Source organism: Taudactylus pleione, unplaced genomic scaffold (genome assembly GCF_031769625.1).
Source record: "Taudactylus pleione unplaced genomic scaffold, aTauple2 ptg000201l, whole genome shotgun sequence".
Taxonomy (NCBI): domain Eukaryota; kingdom Metazoa; phylum Chordata; class Amphibia; order Anura; family Myobatrachidae; genus Taudactylus; species Taudactylus pleione.
The window spans coordinates 14,859,762-14,883,544 of record NW_028284603.1 but is presented as its reverse complement, the minus strand read 5'-3'; the positions used below and the strand labels follow the sequence as shown (position 1 = coordinate 14,883,544).

The 23,783-nt window shown below is 43.2% G+C and overlaps 1 protein-coding gene across 1 annotated transcript in view; it reads left to right on the top strand.

Annotated features, from left to right (window-relative positions):
- The window catches only part of PRKCE (protein kinase C epsilon), a 432,697-nt gene that overhangs the window by 309,446 nt on the left and 99,468 nt on the right, over nucleotides 1-23,783 (top strand). The gene's annotated exons all lie outside the window — the stretch shown is intronic.

The window sequence follows — 23,783 nt, the reverse complement described above, 5'->3', positions numbered from 1 at the left end:
CGCAGGGGAGTGGGACCTGGATCGGACAGCTCTGGTGACAGTGGAGTCTGCGGGAAAGTCTCAGCTCCGCCAACATACAAAAAATAAAGTTTACTGCAGTGGCTAATGGATGTCTCAGAGGGCTCCTCCGAACACAGAACGCTGCCTGATCAGAGCTGAGCTCCAATCGCAGCAAACCGACCCCGCAATAGTGTGAGCCCAATCTACTCATACCCTGCCCTGGCCTATAATCCGCCTCCTCCCCTGTGCTGCTGCTACTGTACTGTCTGCTGCTTGTGTGTGCTGTGCGAAACACAGCGCAGCAGGGCCAGGTTCTCTCTAGGGACAGATTTCAGGGGGGGCCCGGCTATGGGACCCGCCTGGCCCTAGGCGGCCACTTAGGTTGCCTAGCGGTAAATCTGCCGCTGAGCAGTGCCTGCAATTCCATTAGCAAACCATTCACGCTGCAGCCCATTACTTACCTAGTGCACTCCCCTTTTCTATGTGTTGGAGTATTCTGTATAGGTAAGCAGTGGTATATAACTGGCAATGTATTGCAATCAGACATACATGAAGAATATGAATACATTTGTGATTTACTATTCATTCTATTGCAGAGTTTTTATCTGTAGTGCTTTTAAACATTTTTAGTTGTGCAACAGGAAGGAAAAAGTGACTAGAGGGGTGTGGGGGATATAATAGACAGAGCCGTAACTAGACTTTTTTGGTGCCCTGTGCCAGAAAGAGCATTGGCGCACCCTCATTTTTCAAAGGGACATAATGCACCCAAAAAAGGGCCATGGCTTCATGGGGAAGGGCCAGGGAAGAGATAGAGGAGGCCAGGAGATGCTGGGGATGAAATAAGAGGAAGCTACAAGCAAGAATGATAATAAACAGAAATTTGACAGGCCCAAACAGCGCCCCCTGACCTGTGGTGCCCTGTGCAATGGCACCGGCCGCACTACCCTAGCTACAGCCCTGGTAATATGGAGGGGGATGGGGGTCATTAAGGGCAAAAATAAGGCCGTTCATTAAATATAAACTAGTGAAAAATGTGAGTGTAAAATTTAGCTATAAATAATTGCACTATAATGGTATTATTACTCACATGTCATTACTACTTCATGTCTTCATAGTCAAATACACATTCCCATTTCTATTCTCTGTATACAGTACTTTGACAAATACATTTGCATTCTTTGTGCAGTTATTTGGATAAAAAGTTTAGTTCCCATTCCTAATAATAGCAGAACACAATAAAGTAGATTAATAGCTGGGACTTGCATTTTCATGCTGTTTTCATTTAACTTCCTGGACTCGAACAGCAGATCTAATTCCTCATTGTTTTATTCTCGTTTGGTAGACTTGCCTGTGTGTTTGCCTTGGCACCATTTTGGGAAGTCCACCTGATGAGTAATGGAATTTATGTATTTATTATTTTAGTCTTTTAAGGTTGTTTTAGGCTACTGTAATTTTTTTTTAATATCTTAAATCCTTCAGTGCACGTTGCTGTGTAGTTGAAGTAACGGCCAACATTCTGAAATAAAAATAGTTTCTTCTGCTCCCTAAAAGCTGGGAACACATGTAAGTAGGACAGAGATGCATTAGCCGATCTAGGGAATAGACACACATGGATCTTGGTAGATCAGATTAATCATACCATTTCCCTATGATTCCCTGGAGCTCCCTGGCAGTCTCGGCAGCATGTTTGTTGTTTTTCTTAGCACAGGATCTGTCGTAAGATCGATTCTGTGTCTCACAGGCTCATAAGGGAAACAGTCATTGAAATTACTTGAATTGCTGCACGATGGATCACATGAACAAAATAAACGACACGATCTCCACACGATACGATGGAACATATCATAAGATCCGATTATAGGAGCTGCGGGAGCGCGCATCGGATCATATCTTGCTAAAAGAAATACGCGATTTTCACAAGATCCATCTTATGACCCGTCGAAAATCAGGCAAACGGCCCGAAATCGTGCAGGTGTATGGCCAGCATAACTCTCAGTGTAATGCTAACATTTTGAGAGCAGCAGCAATCTCAAGATGCTTCTCCTTTATGTCAGCGGCTGGTGCTCCGTGTTGGCGCACCATGGAGACATTAAAATATACTGGATGATAACATTGCCATTATTGTAGTGCTTTAAGTGCCCCATAACCATTGTGTCCCTAGGAAGCAGCCAAATGGTAGTGCCAGACCTAGCTATAACTTTTAAGATTACCTCGTTAATTGTACCACACTACACTCATATCATTTCCACTTATCCTCTTTACAAAGTTTGAATCATCTCCAATTACAAATAAGCTGTAGAGAGAGAAAATTCAGGGTTGCAGCGTAAGCTCGGCCTGTGGCATGATTAGTATTCAGCTGTAATGCACACCATTTTCCACATATTAATGTCAAGTAGTGGCTTCATTCCACTTTAAGCTTTTATATGGGCTTCGCTGTCTTGTTGTCTCCACTGGCAAGATAATGAATATAACATGTTCTTATCTTTCTTGGACGACATCCCCGCTGTCACGTTGTCCATGTTACGTTCAGATTGGATAAGATGTTACGCACGCACATTGTGCAGTTTGTTTAGCTCAATGACTTCTGGTTCACTGAAACATTCTGTGTCATGCAACTCTTCAGGATCTTTTTACGTAACTTGGAACATTTTGTTCAGATATGCTGTGGACAGTAATGCAGATTGGCAAGTAGCTGTGGTCACTGCTGCTATATTATCCTGTGTGTTTTCCATTCTTTTCCCCGCACTGAGATGGAAGCGGTCTCTCTCTTACTGGATGACCTTTGTTTATAAGTACGTGGGAACATTACTGAGACTCTTTGCATACTAGAAACCGTTTGCCTGGTTTTTCTGCTGCAGAATAATCTTTTTTTTTTTCTGAGGAACTAAGACAAGTAGTAATACAACATGACTATCATCATATATATTCTTGCCAGCTATACTGCGATATGTTTACCCTGCATCCCTCACTGGATCTACTGTTGCAGCATGACATGGCCTGTTTAATCTAGGCCATTATCTACCCTAATGCGGGATAGTCTTAGAAGAATTATTGCCACCACAAAATATATATATATATACTGCATATGTACCATGTGTATGTATGTGTATATATATATATAGAGATATAGAAATAATGCATGCCACGAGTCACGCATATTTACAAAGAGGTGAACCGTTTCTGCCCACTTCACTAGGAAGAAGGCGGGATGTGGGAGAAGTGCCTACTCTTCTGGGGGTGCAGGGGGCTACACGAAAAATCATGAGCTTCCTGCAGGTTCTGGGAGTGTAGGCATGTTTGATATATATATATATGTGTGTGTGTGTGTCTGTATGTACATATGGGTTGGGTACGGGATGCCGGCGGTCAGAATCCAGACACCGGCATCCCGACAGGGATAGGATACCCTTACCCCTAACCCTCCCTTCCCACTGCCTAACCTAACCCTCCCCACCTAGTGCCTAAACCAAACCCCCACCCACAGCCTAAACCTAACCCTCACCCCCTAGTGCTTAACCCCCCCTCTAACCCCACTACAGGTGTCAGGATTCCTGCATCCTGACTGTCAGTATTATAACTAAATCCCGAATATATATGTGTGTGTGTGTCCATTTTCACACTGTTTTCACATTAAAATGCGCCCTAAGCAACTTTCTGTAGTCATTTATTAATTTTCAAAGAATCCTGCTTCCCATGTCCTACTAAGCCTTCCTACCAAATTTGGTGACATTGTGGTTGTTAGATCAAATTGTTAGATAGGCGGCTCTGAATAGGGGAAGTTTAATTATGGTAACCCTGTATATATATACCCATATATTCTGTTAGTTTAATATATAGAAATATATATGTACTATGACCATAGAATTATAGAATTAATCTAGTCCATGTTTCTAAAATTGAGTAATAGGCACTGAAAAAATAATTTGGAAGTGAGTCTTGCTGTGACCTTACATTGTCTGCTTGGAACAAATTATCAGTGGTTCTCGAGCACTATCCATGCTACAGCGTTAAATCTTGTTATGTTTACTCACTTTTAGGACACCTCTGGGCTACAAAGCAAAAAGTATAAAAAAGAAAGTGTGTATAGAAAGAAAAATACACTTTCTTCACGATCATTGATGGTTTGCAGAATACAAATTTGTCTCTGCTGTGAAAAAATGCAATCTTTAGTATAAGTACACTAAATACACCATTTTGTACCCTGAACCTACAATCATGAAATGCCTCAGTGATGTCACTTCGTCCTAGTGAAAGTGTAGGCTTCATTCCTGTGTTTCCAATTGGCTGCCTCCACTCCACATTAGGCAGGTGTGGGCTGGACCAGGGGGAAGGTTGGCATATGCTCCTTGAGCCGGTCCTTGCTTGGTCATTCATCCTCTGGATGTGGCCCACACTGATCCTCTCGGTTGAATTATCCCTGGTTTTAACATTTGCCAGCCATTCCTTGACTTTAGGTCAATTTAGCATACACACAGGAGTAATGTTTGGGTCAATTTAACATACACCCAGGAGTATTGTTTGGTAATGGTTACAAGTAAAAATTGGCATTAAACCTAAACAGTTAAATGGTAGAAGGAAACAGTGATGCATGTAGTATATCCATTATAATGGGTCTCTCACAATGTGCTGTATTACATTTTGTATGTTTTCTATACTTGGTGTGTTTTTGTATAGTTATAATTGTTTTATTTTTTTCTATTGATAGGTTCTCTTTTGTATTTTTTGATATGGAAATGCCAACAAATGGGTATAGCTGTTTGTGCAAGTATGGAAGTAACTGGAAATGTCCATTCATATTTACTGGTTGGGTGGGACTGTCATTGTAGTTCCTGCGCATTTCTAAACAAAGTTTTAAGCATCCTGTTTAATTATAATTGTCTAATAAAATTTTATGGGAGTATGAAAGAAAAATATGTATTCACAGGGGGAACATTTTCTAAAATAAAGCTTCTTAAACATACAAACTATTGCAGTGCTAGTCTCCACAAAAATGTGGCAGGCATTCACAATATCTGATATTCCAGAAGGAAATCTCCTTTTTGTTTCATTCCCTCGTAGTCCTTTGTAGTTCCACAATTGGAAAGCCATAGTTTGCGTAACGCTGACTTATATAATAAAATAATTTTGCTTGATTAAAATAACAATTTTGGGGACCACAACTTAATATATTTTAAATAGGACTACTGCTGGTGGTGTTGGCCATAGCACCCAATCAGATGCTAGCTATCATTTCTCTATTACATTCTAGATAATGATAAACAGAAGATGATTGGATGCTATTGGCAACACCACCAGTTTTAGTTTTTAGAAACTTTAGTAAATCTACCCCCAAGACTTTTCCATTTTGTAGACATGTTTTGAAAATCTGATACTCTTAGAAATTTCTGTACCAATTGCAACAAAAAAAAAAAGGAAAAAATGTTCCCTCCAGCACACTGCAAAAACCCAGCAAAAGACAGTATGTAATTATATGACCCAGATTGGGTGCTATTATCATGGAGCATTAGGGACGCCACTACAGAGAAGCCTTGAGGCGGCCCGGCTCTTAACCATGCATTTGCAAATATATGCAACAAAGATCTCTGAATTTCTATTATCATGTAGTATTCAAATCTATTTGCTCTTTTTTTTTGTAGTGTGCTGGAGGGAACTTGTTTTTCTTTTTTTTCTAGGCTACAGGAAACCCTCCCCTTTACAAGAACCAGTGAAAAAGTTGATCATGAGTAACCACTATTTTGTATTACAATTGCAACAAACACTCGGGGGGGGGGGGAGGGCAGATTTGCTAAAATGCAATTTAGCAAAACCGCATGTTTTTTGAGAATGTTCTGTATGGACATCAAACAGTACATAAAATTGCATGTATTGAAACCACCACATCAATTTATATTTTGGAAATGGCATAAAGACAATCCATGCAATTTATTAAGATGTGATATGCAAACCCACACATAAAACCACCAGAAACAATATTTTTATTTTTTTTAGACATGGCTTTGATAGGTGAGAAGCATGGTGTATGTCTATCAGAATGTAGTAAAAAATACCTACTGTAGATAAATAAATAATAAAATATAATGCCCTGCAAATTTACCTAGACTCCACACCTTTATCTAATTTAAATAATATTGTTCTTCAACAAAAGTAAACTAGGAAAATGTGAATAATTTTTATAACAATTTGCATATTCTTTATTTTATTTTTTATTTTAACCATTGCTGCTGCCACCAATGTTATGAAAATTGATCACCTCTGTATTAATCTTTGTGATCTTTCACTAATAGTGCAAATCGGCATTGGAGACTCAACATTTTTGTTTTTCCTTTTTTACACTCTTGCAATCCCTCCTGCAACCCCATATTTAACTTGATTTGCTTCTTAGTTGTAGGAGAGGAGCTTCTGCTTTCTGTGTCATTAACATCGCTGACACAGTGGTAGTGCTAGCTAGGTGCAACTCTATTTATGGAAGCCCTTGGGATTTCCCCGTGTTTACCCCAGGGCCCTGATACCACCACATTGGCAGTAATGACAGGATAGGAGGCAGATCTATTTTAATTGATATTGGTTAAAGTATCGGTGGAGAAGTGAGAAGGTCCCTGAATGTTGTAGAGGGAATGTGATCAGATTTCAGGCTTTTCTAGTTAAAACCAAAAAAACTACGCGTTTTACACTTTTACACTTATCGTGTTCCAACTGATGTGAGCCATGCAATAATATAGTTATGGCATTGCTAAATAGTGGTGTGGTTTGACTGAGTGTAAGGCTACTAGGAATTGTGATATTATGTTGTCACTCATCCCAGTATGCAGAACCAAGGAAAAGGCACAATGTAGTTGTCGTACACATAGGGTAATAATCTGCAACAGGTCAATAAAATCTGCAACAGATGAAAAAAATTGTGGGTCCCTTTTAGCACTCGCCCTTTGAGTGCACCATGTTATATAAGAGTAATTGGGCTTTATCCTGGTTGTATATAGTCTGTTTATACCACTCATGGTATCCAAATACTTGGAATATTCTGGTGCTTTCATGTATCGACTGTCTTGATTTTTTTCCATTGAAAAATGTATAGATTGGAATTGTTTATTGTATTGCAAATATTTTTTGAACAGACCTAGCTTAGTGGGCTTCAATGCTAATAGTGTAAATTAATTTGAATTAAAAGAGCATTATCTTTTGTGGACTGAGGGTCTGATTCAGAGATCAATGCTAACGCTAATGCCGCCACAGTTGCGAATTTGTACGGCTGTGTGAAAATATGTAAAAGTTCCGGCCACTGGGACCGCTGGCGGCTTTGCAAATCCAATTGACTGCATACAAAGACACAGTTTGGCCGTAGATCAGTCGATTATCGGGCTTCTCAGTAACCCTATGGTCGTGCAGACTGGCCTCTGGACCCGAGAAGCCTGAGCCATTTTCAACCCCAAAAAATGGCATTTCAGTCGCCACCTCCCCATTCCTGCCCACAAATGGTCCCTGCCTATCATTCAATTTGCATATAAATCATCACGGCGAGCGACATCACTAATGACACTTGACGCATGTGCAGTGCGACTCAGACGCAACCGCAGACTTCCGATAATCGCTCACCTGTGTAAACGTTGGAATTGCATCCATCTCAGGCCCTAAGTGCCAATTTTGTGCCTTGATCATGTCTGATCTTTACCAGGGACGTACAGTCAGGGAGAGCCTCCCCTGTCATACTCCTGAGATTTTATATACTGTAAAAATGATTAGTATAATACGAAGAAGATATTTATAACTTATAATCGTCTTCTTTATTTATTGTAATCATTGTTATAGTTAACACTCACCACTTTTGTGGAGCTCCCTGCGACTGCAGAAAGACGAGAGATGAGGCAGCAACAGCTCAGCCTCGCTTCTGTATCGTCAGACACTGCTTGCAGAGCTGGGGGTGGGGCACACCATGGGCAGTAAGCTGCTCAGAAAGAAAGCAAAAAGAGGCATGCCTCTGAGTATGGAGGCGTGCCTTGAGCACTGAAGGACACCTTGGATGTGTCATGTGACCAGGAAGTGCCCTGCAGTGTTTAGATATTGGAGCTCAGCTCAGTCAGCAGCAGCAAGAAAAGACACAGTGATGCAGGTAGGAGAATCAATGGACACTGAAGCTTAGTGTAGTGAGGGGAGAGTTACAGTGAGTAGGGGGTGAGACAGGCTCCCAGCACTCAGACCCATCTCCATGTGTGCCCCCCCAGCCACTGACCTCACCGCACATCACTGATCTTTACTAATTACTTTCTACTTTCATTTTACACTGTAAAATGATAGAATGTTCCTTAAATATCGGTTCTTTTTACAACCAGCATCAGGCGCTGTGTTTTAAAATCACTAATTTGATTACTTTTTGTGTAATTACAATTAATGATACTGTACAAAGATTGTTTTAACTCCTGTCTGCTGGAGAAATAGGAAACCAGCACTTGTGGCTAGTTGATAAGGCTTATCTGTGTCTACATGTTCACAAAGTATGTGTACAGGGTATTAGAGTGATGTGATGGAAGCAGTGGGCATGACTGCCAGCCCCTTTTAGCGATATCATGACAGGTCGCACAACCTAAATCAGTGATAAGCCATTACACCGGGACCCAGTATATCATGCCTACGTGTGACTGCGATTTCCTCCCAGAAGAATTTCCACTTTCAGCGTGAAAGAAGGCATTACTTTTTCTTCTTCAAATGGTGGCTGATGCTAACATGAGCTTTGTGTAATGTTAAAAAGTGTAAATGGGTTCTGCCGACTGTAGCTGAATATCTCTGGGTCCCAGTAGAAAATATGAGCTGGGTCTACAGAAGCCACTCCCACTGCATTTCCTGCCCATCACCCTTTCTTAACAAAATGTAAAGATTTTACCACCTTCACCTCTAACTTAGAGTAACAAAGAGCACACACGTATGCACATAAGGTATACAAAAACAAAATATTTAGGAAGAATAGATTAGAAAGGGTAAAAAAAATGTGTGTATGTAAATACCTGACCTGGGAAAGGACATTGTAGATACGTTATCCTTACAGAGATACACCCTTAACGCTAACCTGCCTGCTTTTTAATGGTACCTTCCGGAAGAGGGATAGGTCCATTTGGAAGGTGCAGGGGGCGTAGTGATGTGAGAATGCCATTGTGGCCCGCCCCTATTATGCTGAGATTTGTCGCATTGTTCAAGAGTCAGGGCTGCCATGGAACGCTGAGGAATATCTATATACAAGTGTCGCATATCAAATAAATCAGTGCGGTCTCTGGGCGAGTTTTAGTCACTTCACATAGCAACTAAGACACGATGAAAAAGAATCTCTGCACTAGCAGAGTCGCATGGGAGCTGGTGACTAAGTCGTGCCAGGCGCCGCATGACATATTGAGGTTAGTTGTATGAGGACACATCTGTACATTCACTGCAAATTAGCTGGTGCTTTAGCTCTATGTCGAATAGCTTGTTTAATTTCATACCTCAGAATTAAGACTAGATTGGCATCTGATAGCTATGGGGGTCACTGCATTAAGAAGAATTCACTGTCATGTTTTTGGACCTTTTCCAGGACTTTCCTTGCTTTGTGGCATTGAGCAATATCGGTGTTATACATGTGGGTACACTGTTGCCACTCCATGACTGCAATTTGTCTGTGAACTCAATATATGCCGCACACTGTGCAATTTTCTACACCAGTCTATATGTTTGACACCTGGCAATTTTCACAATATCCTGCTCCTCCCATGGTTTCTGGTTGATGGTTTGATGGCATGCCTGATAAGCACCAATAAGACTATCGATGGTTAAACCTTCGACTGCCATCCCTACCCTAGTTACGACCATGATCGTGGATGTCTTGATATAACATTATTTTAATTAAGTCCTACATTTTGGAGTTCAGAATTGGTGTTCCCCAGTGTCGGACTGGGGCATAAAGGGCCCACCAGGGAATGCAGTGGTAGGGACCCAAGCATAAGGTATGTGGCCAGCCACCAGAGGGGCCCATAAAGGATGGACTTGGCCAACCATTAGAGAGGACATGTAAAGAACAGGGCCTCTATATAAAAGGGGACAGTTGTGTGTCAGGACCATCAACTCTGAATGGGAGGAGGGCTAATCTTGGTGTAGTTTCCATAGAAACAAATCAAGTACCCAAGTTCATCCATGATCCTGCTCTACCCCAACAGGAGTGGGTGGGGCCTTCAGACATTGGGGGTCACTGGGGATTTCCCCTGTACCCCTGTGGGCCAGTCCGACCCTGGTGTTCCCTGACAGGAAAATGGTTGGGGCATGTTGTCCTTATTTTCCATTTGGGAATGTAAGGTCTGATTCAGACTTGTACGCAAACCCCTTCGTTTGCGTGATAGTCTGATGGTGGATGTACTGCGCATGCTTAGTGCCCTGGACACCGCTGCCTGATTGACAGGAGGCGACAGATACCGTTCCCAAAAACGGAGGTGTGTCGCCTACGTTTTGTGAGAGTTGCCACGGCCAGAGTCTGCGTCTTCCGACGCAGATTTCCAAGTCCTGGCAGACGGGCGATGACTGCGACCATCGTGATCTGATGCTGCATCTTCAGACGCAGAACTCTGTTCTGAGATGCCGGCAGAAGGTGTCTTTTTTTCTTCAGATGCCACTAGCAGCATTAGCATAAATTAGCATCGCTGCTGCGTCCAAAGATGCTAATAGCGTACATCTCTGAATCAGGCTGTGGTGTAATGACCTTTTTCCTCTTTAGTCTCTATATAATCCTGTGAAGTTCTTTTGTTAGTCATTTGACTAAATGTAAGATCTTCAATCTATCTAATCAGTACATATTGCTATTGATCTGTAACTATAGGTCTCTCTTCATAAATCGAACAGACATGTTAACAAACAGGTAATTAACCATAGAAAATTGTATATCCTAAAATCCCATTTATACAGAGTCCATTTAGGATAGAGAAGCATGATTAGGTAATTTATGGTGCGTACTCATGGAGCGATCTGCCAGCGATACAATATCGCTGGCAGATCGTTATGCACCTTCCCTGGTATGCTGGATGATCAATATCGATCATCCAGCACACCTCCAACTTACAGACTACTATAGCGACCCGCGATCGTCGATCGCGGGTACCTATAGTAGCTTGCTCGAAATCGAGCAAGTTGACCGGCATGCACGGCCGATGGACAATATCGCTATTGTCTATACGTGGCCGCGCATTGCTGGCCGACGGTGAGTTGGTAGGGTCAATTTAAAAGAATGATTTGAAAGATAACGGTAACGATATCAATATCCTGTAGTTATCGTTCAAATTGTTCTTTTAAATCGCTAGGTGTGAACGCTCCTTTAGTGTGCCATTCCCCAAGCAGTGAAGCAAAGGTTTTTACTGTATATTGTACCAATTTTTGCTTTGCTCCGTAATATACAGTACAATTACAATTTTATAAAGCTATGAGGTGAAGTTTGTAGGGAGAAAATGTAGGGTTCAGCCAAAGGCTTCCTTTGTTCAAGAGGTGCACAAGTAAAACAAAAAACCACTGGGGAGAAAGGTGTATTTGTTGAATAAATTGCCCTGGGTGTAATATTGCTACGGTTGATACATTAATAGACTGAACTACTGAACTTTCATTCAGAAACAACCAAATACATTTTTAACCACAGTGTTTACACAGAGGATATATTGATGAGTCTGCTTGTTATGTACATTCAGCAACAATGCCGGCCTTCATACAATATGTTACCCAACAAATAAAAACCAACATTACTTAAACAGCAACATTTCGGTGGTGTTTTATTTGGAGAAAAGGAAAGTAATCCGTATGTTCCATATAATAGCACTATAATTATATTCTGTATATAATTATACATAATCAGGACAGTTTACATTGTGATGTTCTGAGTAAAGATAACTGAGATTACTATTGACATTTACAGTAAAATCACTATTTACTGTATAACATTTACAAATCTATAAAGTTGGAGGCTGACAGTCCCCCTCCCTTCCTCCTGCCAGGGCTGATAACAAAGGGCAATAGTTTGCATTTACATCATTTACTGTACACAGTTGCAATGTAAAATATGAAAAGTTAACTCAAGGTATGGCAACTGTATGCTTGCGTGATATTAATGCCTATCTATCTACCTACCTACCTATCTATCTACACTTACCCGTCAAAATGTCTTAGATAGGAACGGATCAGTACTCATGAAGTTTACAACAATAGTATCAGAAAATTATTTGGATTGATACTACTGGTGATATACAGTGTGTATGTGTATATATATATATATATATATATATACCCCAGCAAAGGGCAGCTCCTCGACGTGGCATCGATTCCACAAGTGGTCTGAAGACCTCTGGAGAGATGTTGACCCATGCTGTCTGGACTGCTTCCTACAGCTCCCTGATACACAGCTCTGCTATTTTGGTGTCACCTGGGGTGGCTCACACCCTCCTAGTGATGCCACTGCGTCTGGTACCTCCTGCATTGAGTGTGGATTTGATTTGAGCCAGTGTCGCTTGTCTGTTACCACTTACAAATCTGGCCAGGTGCCGCTGGTCACGATCATTAAGCACCCGTAGTCGGCCACTGTGCTGTCCACGATGGGTGGCAATGCCTTCCATGAGGTATTCCCGATAGTACACACGTGACACCGTAGATCAAGGAATGTTGAATGTCCGCACAACTTCGGAAATGCTATGTCCCATCTGTCGGCCACCCACTAGCATGCCCCGTTCGAACTCTGATAATTCACGTCACCGTGCCATGAGCAGCCTACCAGATGTTGAAACTGACTCGCAAGATGTCAGATTACAACTGAAGCAGGTCTGGGCATTTTGAAGACGTCACACTACAGTGATGCCATCTATAATTACCTTTACATACTGCAATCCCATGGGTTTTGGCACTTCAGTGTATATGGGGGGAGTGCTCATAGTCCAATATAACAGAATCTGAAGGAAAGCAGTGAAAATGAAGACCAAACAGCATTCTAAGAAAATTTAACATAAAGTTGTAGAAAGCAAAAGGCTATAAAATAATATCTTGGATATGGTAGTGAGCACTGTTGGATCAATTGTGTATAAATGGTAGATGCATCCAGACAAGGCCATTCCTGACCACTCAGCAGCAGAACAAGTAGGAGACTAGTGACGGAAGCCACAGATTCACACCATCACTTTTGGAGAGGCTACAAAGTTCAGGGGCTGAAATTTGAATGAAGCCCACTAGCCAGCCATATCAAGAGCTCTGCATACAACAGGACTGTATGGGAGGGTGGCTAGAAGGAAGCCATCACGGAAGAAAAAAACACATCAAAGCACGTTTGGAGTTTGAGTGGGAAGACATCAGATTGACCCTGATGAAACGTAGGATACAGCACTGTGGTCAGATGAGACAAAAAATGCATCTTTTTTGACCAAATTCTAAACACTTTGGGGTAAATTTATTAAAGGTCGATTCTAATAGTTTCTAACCGATTAAAAAATCGATCTTAATTTATCAACATCGACATGTTTCAGGGGCTAAATCACACATTTACTAACAGATAAAAATCGATATTATAAAATCATCTGTTAGTAAATGTGTGATTTAGCTCCTGAAACACAACACCGATGTTGATCGATTTAGATCGATTTATAATCATTTATATTTGACCATTACATGTGAGGAAACCCTAACACTGTCCTCAGAAAACATTATCCCAACAGTGAAGCATGGGGGTGGCAGCATCATGTTGTGGGGATGCTTTTCCTCAGTCAGGATTTGGGCATCTTGTTAAAATTGAAGGGCCGATGGATGGTTCAAAGATAGAGGGAGATCTGCTAGATAAAGCTTGGGAGGAAGTTCACATTTAAGTAGGAAAATGATCCCAAGCAGAAGGCCAAAGTAACACTGAATTACAAAATCGCAGTCCACAAGGAACATCCAAACATCCTTGAGCAAATTATTATTATTATTATTTTTACGGCGCCACAAGGGTTCCGCAGCGCCTTCCAAGTGAGCAAAACAAGAAAACAGTGACTTACAGTACAAATCAATGCTAGATAAGGACATGCTTTATACACATTCCTGCATACGCAATTATGACACTCAAATAAGCAGTAGGGTGGCAGCAACCAAGTGTTAGGTGCTGTTGTAGGGAGTATATGATAGTATAAGTAAGGAAAAGGAGATGCACATGAGTTTATATGGTATAATATTATTTTTTTCTCTCATCCTTATCTTTATTTATAAACATTTTTTGTCGAGAGGTTATTTGTTACATTATAAACATTGAAGAATTGAGAGACTTTCTGCTACGATAAGTTCGACCATATTCTAAGCGCCATGGTACACTCTTAGTGTTATCCATTGTTGTGTAAGGAGTGGTGTTCCTTAAGAGTGTATCTGGCAGCTGGGAGTTAGATATAAGCACAAGGTTTAGATCTTCCCTCTTTTTTTCCACTTTGAGATGCACATGAGGGAAGAGGGCCCTGCTCGTGAGAGCTTAAATTCTTACTATCTTCGAGGAAAAATGCACAAATCCCTCCCAAACAGTGTGCAAACCTGTTAAAAAATGTACCCCAACAGATATGTAAGCTGCTATTGCAGCAGAAGGGGGTTCTAAGGGAAAAGGGGTGTGGCCTTGTGTCACACACCCTGATGTCTCGTTCTTGTCAGGCTGGGGGTTTGCCCAGCACGCCGGGAAGTGCTGGACAGCCTCAAGCCTCTCCAGAAACAGGGGGTATGGAATGCGCCATCACCGCTGCACTGCTATTTGGTGACACCATCCGTGGGGGTGACACCAAAATAACCTCAGATAGTGTCACACCTGGTGCTGTCTGGAACAATCTGTGAGAGTTTCATTTGTAATTGAATTGTAAGGGAGTTGAAAACTTCTGCAAGCCACTGTATGTATACATGATATATGAGATGATAATCTTCCCACCCTCCCGAATAACCTCACCTCCCACAATTTCTTTATCTTTTGACACCACCACCATCTCCTCTAGCCCACAAGTTCGCTGTCTTGAAGTCATCCTTGTTCCTCCCTCTCCTTCAAAACACACATCCAGCACCTCTCACCTCTCACAGTCCTGCCGTTACCAACTCAATAATATTGCCAGGATTAGACCCTTTCTCACCCTGGAGGCAACCAAGACCCTCATCCACTCACTGATCATCTCCAGACTGGACTACTGTAACCTCCTCTAATCCGGCCTCCCTGACTCCCACATGTCTCCGCTACAATCTGACCTTAATATTGCTGCACTACATCTGCCTCTCCTCTCCTACAAGCCCTTCATTGGCTCCCTTTCCCTTCAGAACTCATTTCAAATTTCTCACACTAACTTACAAAGGCCTCACCCAATCCTCTCCTGTTTACATTGCTGACCTCATCTCCCTTCACACTTCCGGTCACCCACTTCGCTAAGCCGATGAATGCTGCCTCTCCTCCCAGCTGATTAATTCATCCCACCCTCGCCACCAAGATTTTGCCAGCGCTGCTCCTCACCTCTTCCCATCAGACTCTCCACCTCTCTACAAAATTTCAAACGGGCTCTCAAGACCCACTTCTTCATCAAAGCCTTCCAGCTCTCATCCTAACTCACTGTCCCATGTTCCCTGATCACTGTCTACCCCATCTGTTTCACCCCTGTCTGTCTGACCCCTCCTATAGACTGTAAGACTCCCGGGCAGGGCCCACTTCCCTCATATGCTTTTTCCGTCCTTGCTTCTACCAACATATCCCCCCCCCACTGCCTACAACGGCACAAAACGTTTGGGTTCTGCCACCCTGCTGCCTATGTGGGTATTATTACTGCTGATGCAGCAATGTTTATAAACAATGTCCATGTTCTGCGGTGTCCTGTATGTCACTTTTCATTCTTGTGTTTTTTGTTCATACTGTTTGTGTTATTGTACTTTGTAAGGTACTGTGAACCCCATGTCGCACAATATAAATTAAGGATAATAATAACAATATATATTTGAAGTATCTTGTGTTTTTTAGCTGTTAAGTACTTCCAGTGTTGGCATCTCTTGGTAGATTGTCATTAAGTACACTGCAAGCCTGGGAGAATAAATATACATGTGCGAGTTACACAGCATCTGACAGATCTGTTGCCCCTGCACATTTTACAGATTATGCTTTTTAAGATTATACTGATAAAAAAAATGTCTGCAGTCTTGTATTCATTAGGAGTTTGTACATGTACCCTAGGCTGCTCCAGTTTGCCTGGAGCTTCAGGATCTCACATTGGAGACTGGCACAATAACTTAAAGATCAACTCCATCTAGGGTTTATATATTCTCACTGTCCCTCTTTTCTTCCCCAAATCCCCTGATAGTAGAACCATGAAGCTCCTATGCCTGGAATCGGCCCTGTTCTGCTATTACTTAGGACAGCGCTAGTAACAGTAATTTGTTCCTGACCTCCAGATATAAAGGGGGAAGAATTACAGATTGCCCAGATCACTGTACACTGTGGCCACCTATATAAACAAACTGGAAGAGGTCCAATCATTGGGTGTGCAGGATAAGTGGTATCAATGGGTTCTCTTAGTGCAGCCGGCATACAGTACATGGGCCAATGCTGGCCATCTTACAGTTGCTAATCTGATTCTGGACATCACGCTTATTTTTGGGCAAACTGCAATATCAGGCCAATTGCCCAATATTGTCAGCAATATGGCTTCTCTGTAGGCACTGAAATAGCTGTTAGTGTACAAGGTTATACAACTGCTGCACATTTTTGTTCTTTTAGCTAATTATCATATAACCTAAACTGACATATACACTTCGGTGAATACAAAAAGCAGAAAAAACTATTTCCAGTGAACTCAGAATTGTCAGGTGCTGTGGTTTTTATTTAGAGCTTCAGTCTAAGCATCGGTGCGTTTCATGGATACCATTGACTGAAGCTGCTATCCTTTAGATGACTCTTCAAGGCCTTGAAATAGACACAAATTGACTCTAAGTAAAAGGTGTTCAGAGCGGGAAGCAATCGGGAAGCCGACTGCCTAAATACTGGCAGCCGGCTTCCCGACTGTCATATCCCGGTAAGGGTGAAATGCCGGGCGTCTAGATGTAGACGCCCGCATTTCCCCGACGCCGGGAGACCGGCGTCCGGCATCCCGATAGTAGTGATGCCGGGCGCCGCGGGGGGGGGGGGGGGTTAGGTTTAGGGCTCCCGGGGGGGATTTAGGATTAGGCACCCCCCCGGGAGGGTTAGGGTTAGGCTAGGGGGAGGGAGGGTTAGGTTTAGGCAGCGGGGAAGGGGGTGGTTAGGGTTAGGCACTTAGACGGGGGATTAGGGTTAGGCACTTGGGGGGGAAGTTAGGGTTAGGCACCCCTAAGGAGGGTTAGGGTTAGGGGGGTTAGGTTAGTAGATACTCACCTATCCACGATCGGGATTTCCAGCGCTGTCGGGCTTCCGCTGCTCGGAACTCTGCTGATGTCGGCCTGCCGCTGACGGGAATTCCGTTAGATCAGCCTCCCTGCTTGGTGGCATTAGTGGAGTCCTGTGTTAGAAGTGTAAACACGGAGAATGAGGATTGGGATTTATAATACGAGGAATGGGAGCACAGGGTAACCATGGAGTATAGCTACTGGAGGGCAGTGGTGTTTGACAGAATAGGAGTGATGTATGAAAAAGGTTTGAGATCCTTAACCAAACATGACAAGGAAATGGGTAGTATAAAACTAAGGAATATATGTGATGACTAAGGAGGCACGTGGGTGGCTCCCTAAACTTGAGCTATTAAAGCCGAATTCCTGAGAACGATCTGTCACTGAGACAGTAACATCATCCATAGACATAAAGAAGTGTACTGTCTGACATTAAAGGGACTATCTTTCCAGTGAACAGGTATTAGGGCTTTGCCCAGGTGCTTAAGAATGCACAAACACCTTCTCCTGGGTGGAAGTGAAGTTGTAAATAAGATCACCATTAAACATATCATGTGTCATAATATGTAATATAATTAAGATATTACTTTATATAATTAGAACAATCTTTAACCTATACTGTGTATTGAGAGGCAGCGGCTGTTCTACAATATGCAAAAGAGGAGTTTTGTTTAAATAGATGCCTCATGCCAGCTACTGTGATCCACTGATGCATCCAGAGAAGCAGCATCGCATCACTTGTATGACCATCGGACATCTGAGTAACTTTTAGATTGAGGTTACTCAGGATGTTCGGTGTAATCACTCTGCAAGAGACCAGGAAGTCTGTGGCCTCTGCACGCCGTTAAAACGGGTGACGGCACGCCAGTATTTTCAAGAACGCAGCCCATTGTCGCCCCCAAACTTCATGCTGCTGCCTAGGGAGCACTGCGTCCGTCGTAACAGAACAACGGAGTTGTCCGTAAACCATTGGGTTTGCGTACAACTCTGAACCGGCCCTATGTTGGGTAATGTTCACCTTCAGCTTGCAGAAGTCTCCAATTGTAGAATTGTTCCTGATGACTTTTCTCTTTTCTAAGAACTCCTGTAGGCAATAAATAGGCGTGACATCTTAGCTACCCAATAATTAATATTAACAATGTGTTTACATGGCTCATTACAACGTTAAACCATTTACAGTAATCACTGTAATGCACAATTTAAACTGTTTGTATTTTGTGTTGAACTGTTACTAAACATGTAGTGAACAGCTGTACACTTAGGGTCTTTAGCACAGTGATAACTTTTATTCTTTTCGGGGGGGGGGGCATTTGTAAAAGATATGATAACTGATAACTATGCAAACTATGAAATTTGTAATTTCAATTCTAGTTCTAAAATTCTTTTTCTCTTTAGTATGTGTCTATGTATAAAGTTATTTCTGTTTAGTATGTGTCTATGTGTTTAAATCACAGAGGAAAGTTGTCCAAAATGATTTGAATCTGCTCGTTCAGCCCGATGTCTGGTTGTTCCAAATTATATTATTATCTTTTATTTTTAAATTGACCACGTACTGTACATTGAAGACACAGAACTAGGGATATCTTCCGGTCCTCAATATCCCCCATGCATCTCCCGTACACATATATTATACCGATGCAGAAATTTACCAGCCAGATTCAGACCTGCCCAATCAGACCTGACCATGATCTGATCAGGAACGTCACCATGTGTATGGCCACCTTTAATATTTTCCGGGGCAGAAGCTGGAACAATAAAACTGGCTTATTTACAAAAGAATGCTATCCTTTGCTGCACAGTCACTAACTGCATTTCTCACACGTATTAAAGTATAGCATATGTATTGTTTGAATATATTTCTGTAATTAAGCATACAGTATATATACTGTATGTGTGTGTGTGTGTTTATATACATATATATATATAATAAATAGCATATTTCTTATATATTGTTTCAGAATTTATTATTTAGTAGTTGAACTAAAGTAGTGATTAACTTAGATGTCTATTAGTCTTTCTTCATTACATATAACACTCCTAACCATTAATAGCTCATTCAGACTGTCAGTAAAGTTAGTGCAGAATGACCATTGACTTACCCACACTGATACCACCGCACAAGTTCTGCACAATAGCAAGCTGTGGGGGCGATTCAATTCAGTGCGATGCTGAATAGCCCCGGGTAAGGAGCCCCGTATCTAATGAACTGCGCTGTTAAGTCCGACTACAGGATTTATGCTTGTAGCCTCCTGAGGTACGAGCAGAAATTCAACTTTAAGTGCTGGCCGTGATCAGGGCCGGACTGGGACTAAAAATAGGCCCTGGCATTTAAAGAGCAAACAGGCCCAACTTGCGACAGCATCTGGCTCCTGGCATAGACTCCTCCCCTTACTATTCCTGGCCCCTCCCACTTTTTAGTCTATGCTCTTAGAAATATAATTAATATTAGAAACAACATACAAGTACACATCATTCTCTGTATTAAAAATGTAATACCTACAACAGAGCTCATCCTGCAGGGGATTCAGACATGTGCCATAGTCAGGTATTACTGGTATATGTCACACGCAAAGAAAAGGGAAGCCATTTTCCCAAATGACCAAGCCCTAGCTTAGCAATTGTACAGGATTAGATAGTGTTCACTGCAGGAATTTTTTAGGGCAGAGGTGCTGAACACAGAGGACAAATCTGTGCACATTTTAACGAAAGATCGTTTGTGCCGCAATCCACAAGTGAATCCAGGTATGGTCTCACTGGGAAGGTGTGTAACCACATAGTAGTACCCCCAAAGCAAATGATGCCACACAGTAGTGCATGTTAGTCACATTATTATTATCCTCTATTTCTATGGCACCATAAGTGATCCGCAGCGCCTTACAAAGTACATAAACAAATAAGTGCACAAGAAACCATTGACGTACTGTACTAAACAATACAGGACAAGTATATGCTGCATTAGCGATCATAGCGCTCGCAGCAGAGAGTCAGCAATCAATTGTTAGAGCTCTTTTGAGGAGTAAGAAGTAAAAGAAAGTATAAGGAGAAGCACATGAGGCAAAAGGGCCCTGCTCGTGAGGGCCTACAATCTAAAGAAATTACACCGCACAGTAGTGCCCCTTTATTACATTACACTGCACAGTAGTGTCCCTTATTCACATTAAATCACACAGTAGTGCACCTTTTTCATGTTACGTCACACAGTTGTGTCCCTATTTCACGTTACGTCACACAGTAGTGCACCTTTTTCACGTTACACAGTAGTGTCCCTTTTTCACGTTACGTCACATAGTAGTGCTCAATAGTCACGTTATGTCACACAGTAGTGTCCCTTAGTCACATTACACCACCCAGTAGTGTCCCTTCATCACACTACACTGCACAGTAGTGTCCATTATTCACATTACGCCACACAGTAGTGTCCCTTCATTACACTACACTGCACAGTAGTGTCTCTTATTCACATTACACCACACAGTAGAGCCCATTCACGTTATGCCACCCAGAGCCCATTCATGTTATGCCACACAGTAGTAGTACCCCTTATACAATATGACACACACACAATAATGCTTCTTATAACACAGTATGCCACTCACAGTAATACCCTGGCATCTGCAGATGGCATCTGTCAGCAGATCATAAGGTGTCCGAAGATGGCATCTAGTCCTTCCAGTCAGTGTCTCGTCCGCCCTTGCCGTGCTTCTCATCCATCGGCCAGCCGCATCATTACATTACCGCGGCCGCACGTGACACTCCAGTGACTCCACCATGTCCTCAGCATGGTGCCGCCAGGCAATCCTACTGGCAGCTCACAAGAGCTGTCAAAATGTCATCCAGGCATTCCTCCCAGGCTACTCCCGTGCCCGGGCCCTGCCGCGCATCTCATACCCAGCCGCGTCACTAAAAAATGATGTGGCCAAGGGCTGGATTAAAAATTGCCAGGGAGAAGAAAGGGGGAAGGGAGAGAGACAGAGAGAGTGAGGGAGGGGAGAGAGAGAGAGAGAGGGACAGGGAGTGAAATACATAGCAGCCTATTCATCGTCACCTAATTTTTACAAAAGCAGAGGAAAATTAACATTTTCACCTGCAATTGTAGAAATTAGGTGTTTGGGCCATTCATCAAGAAGGTAAAGCAGGAGATATCACAGATATCTCCTGCTTACCTTCCTCTCTCGGAATGGCCTGCTGTCCCCATACGCTCTTGTGCGCATGCGTGACCCGTAGGTCACACATGCGCACTTGTCTCCTCAGAAAGGAACAGTGAAACACTTTGGGGAGACAGATGATTTTCGGATCAGCTGTCTCCGCGCTGGAGCAATGATGAATTGCTCCGGCGCTCGCATAGCGTTAGAATGTTAATTATCAGGGTCCGATAATTAACATCAAATAGACCCCTAAGAGAGGGAAAGTGGTGAGGGAGAGAAAGACAGGGAGGGGGGGAGGGGGAGAGGGAGGGACAGGGAGGTGACAGGGTACTGGTGCGTACACACGTTGCGATTTAAAAGAACGATTTGAATGATAACGATATCGTTACTGTAATCTTTCAAATTGTTCTTTTAAATGGTCCCTATCAACTTACCGTCGACCAGCGATGCGCAGCCACATATGGACGATAGCGATATCGTTCATCGGGCGTGCATGCCAGTCAATTTGCTAGATTTCGAGCAAGTTACTATAGGGACCCGCGATCGATGATGGCAGATCGCTATAGTAGTTCGGTAAGTTGGTGGTGTGCTGGATGATCGATATTGATTATCCAGCATACCAGGGAGGGTGCATAACGATCTCCCAGTGATATCGTAGCGCTGGTAGATAGCTACGTGTGTACGCACCATAAGAGAGGGGGGAGAAAGTGAGAGAGATGGAAAAATAGAGAGGGGAATTCAATTGCAAGCAAAGGGTGCAAATTGCCATTGCCATGGCGTTTAAATGCCAGCAACGGCAGCCCTTCTCGCACCCTTCGCACGGTCAGCCGAATGCTAGATTCGCTCAAAAGTGCTCGTTACCCTATGGGGTAGCGAACACTTTTGAGCAAAATCCCACTTCCGTTAAGTGCGGCAGCTGCCGCGCAGATTCGACCGGGCGAATGTATTTGCTCCTAATTGAATTCGCCTCAGAGAATGGGAGGGGGACAGGAGTAGGGGACAGAGGGCCTGATTCAGACCCGGTCGCAAGCGCTGTGCGCTCGCAACCAGGTTGATGTGGACCAGTGCACATGCGCACGACGGAGCCGGCTCCGTCGTGCACATGCGCGAGACCCAGATAGCGACGGGCAATCCGTCGCTCCGGGTCTCTCACCAAAGGAGGCGTGCTGTCGATGTTGAGTGACAGCACGCCCCCTTTGGTGGGCGGGCCGGGGGGGTTGCTGCCCAGACGGAGGCGTTCCCATGAGAACGCCTACCGTCTGGGGGAGGCCCCGCTGACATCACAAGTAATGTCAGTGGGAGAGCTTTCGGCTCTGTTTGAGCCGAAAGCTCTCTGGGGCTTGCGGCCACGAGACCCTACCACAAGGGTCTGGTCGCAAGCCCGATGGTCTTGACCATCGCGACCATCATCCTGGCCGCTCGCATGGGTGGCAACGCACAGCAATGCGAGCGGCCAGGAGGCCGCTCCATTTAAAAAAAAAGACGCACTGATTCAGAGAGAGCGCTCTGATAGAGCGTCCGGCTCTGCATCAGGGCCAGAGAGAGAAGTGGAGGGAGTGAGGAAGATAGATTGAGAGGGAGGAAAGGAGTGTGTGCATGCTCAGTCGTTACCTCATGTACCATCTTTTCATAAGGAGGCGGGCATTTCGTGGCACAAAGCTCCGCCCCTACTCACCCGCGAATCGCGGGCATTATTTCATCAAAGGGGACGGGGCTTTCTAAATCAGCCGCGATCATCATGTGGTCCCTGCTGCCGGGAGGCGGGAGCCAACCAGTGGGCGTGCCTATAATCTGGCCCTGACGTGGCCATGAGTGGCGCATGAGTTAACCTCCCGGGTAACTCATGCGCCGCCAAACCGGCCCTTGTGACTATCGGCCCTTCTGGCATTTGCCAGAATTGCCCGATGGCCAGTCCGGCCCTGGCCGTGATGCTGTTTTCCAGTGGCCGGCATTTTAGTCAGAGAATGCTGATTACTGTGACTAAATACCCAGCTTAAGGCATGGTAAACGGCATTCTCAGCTCTTAAGTGGTTTTAATCGGACTTAACAGTGCAGTCAATTAAATATATCCAGAAACTCCTTCCCGGGACTATTCAACATTGCACTGAGTTGAATCGCCCCCTATGTTTTTCAAATTGTTCAAAACATGGCTGCATAAAAATCTAATTTAAAAAAAAAAAAAAAATGGGTTTATTTGAAAAAAATTTTTTTTAAGTAAACGTTTTCAAATGTAAAACATTTGCTAAAAAAAAAAGTTAATTAAAAAACTAT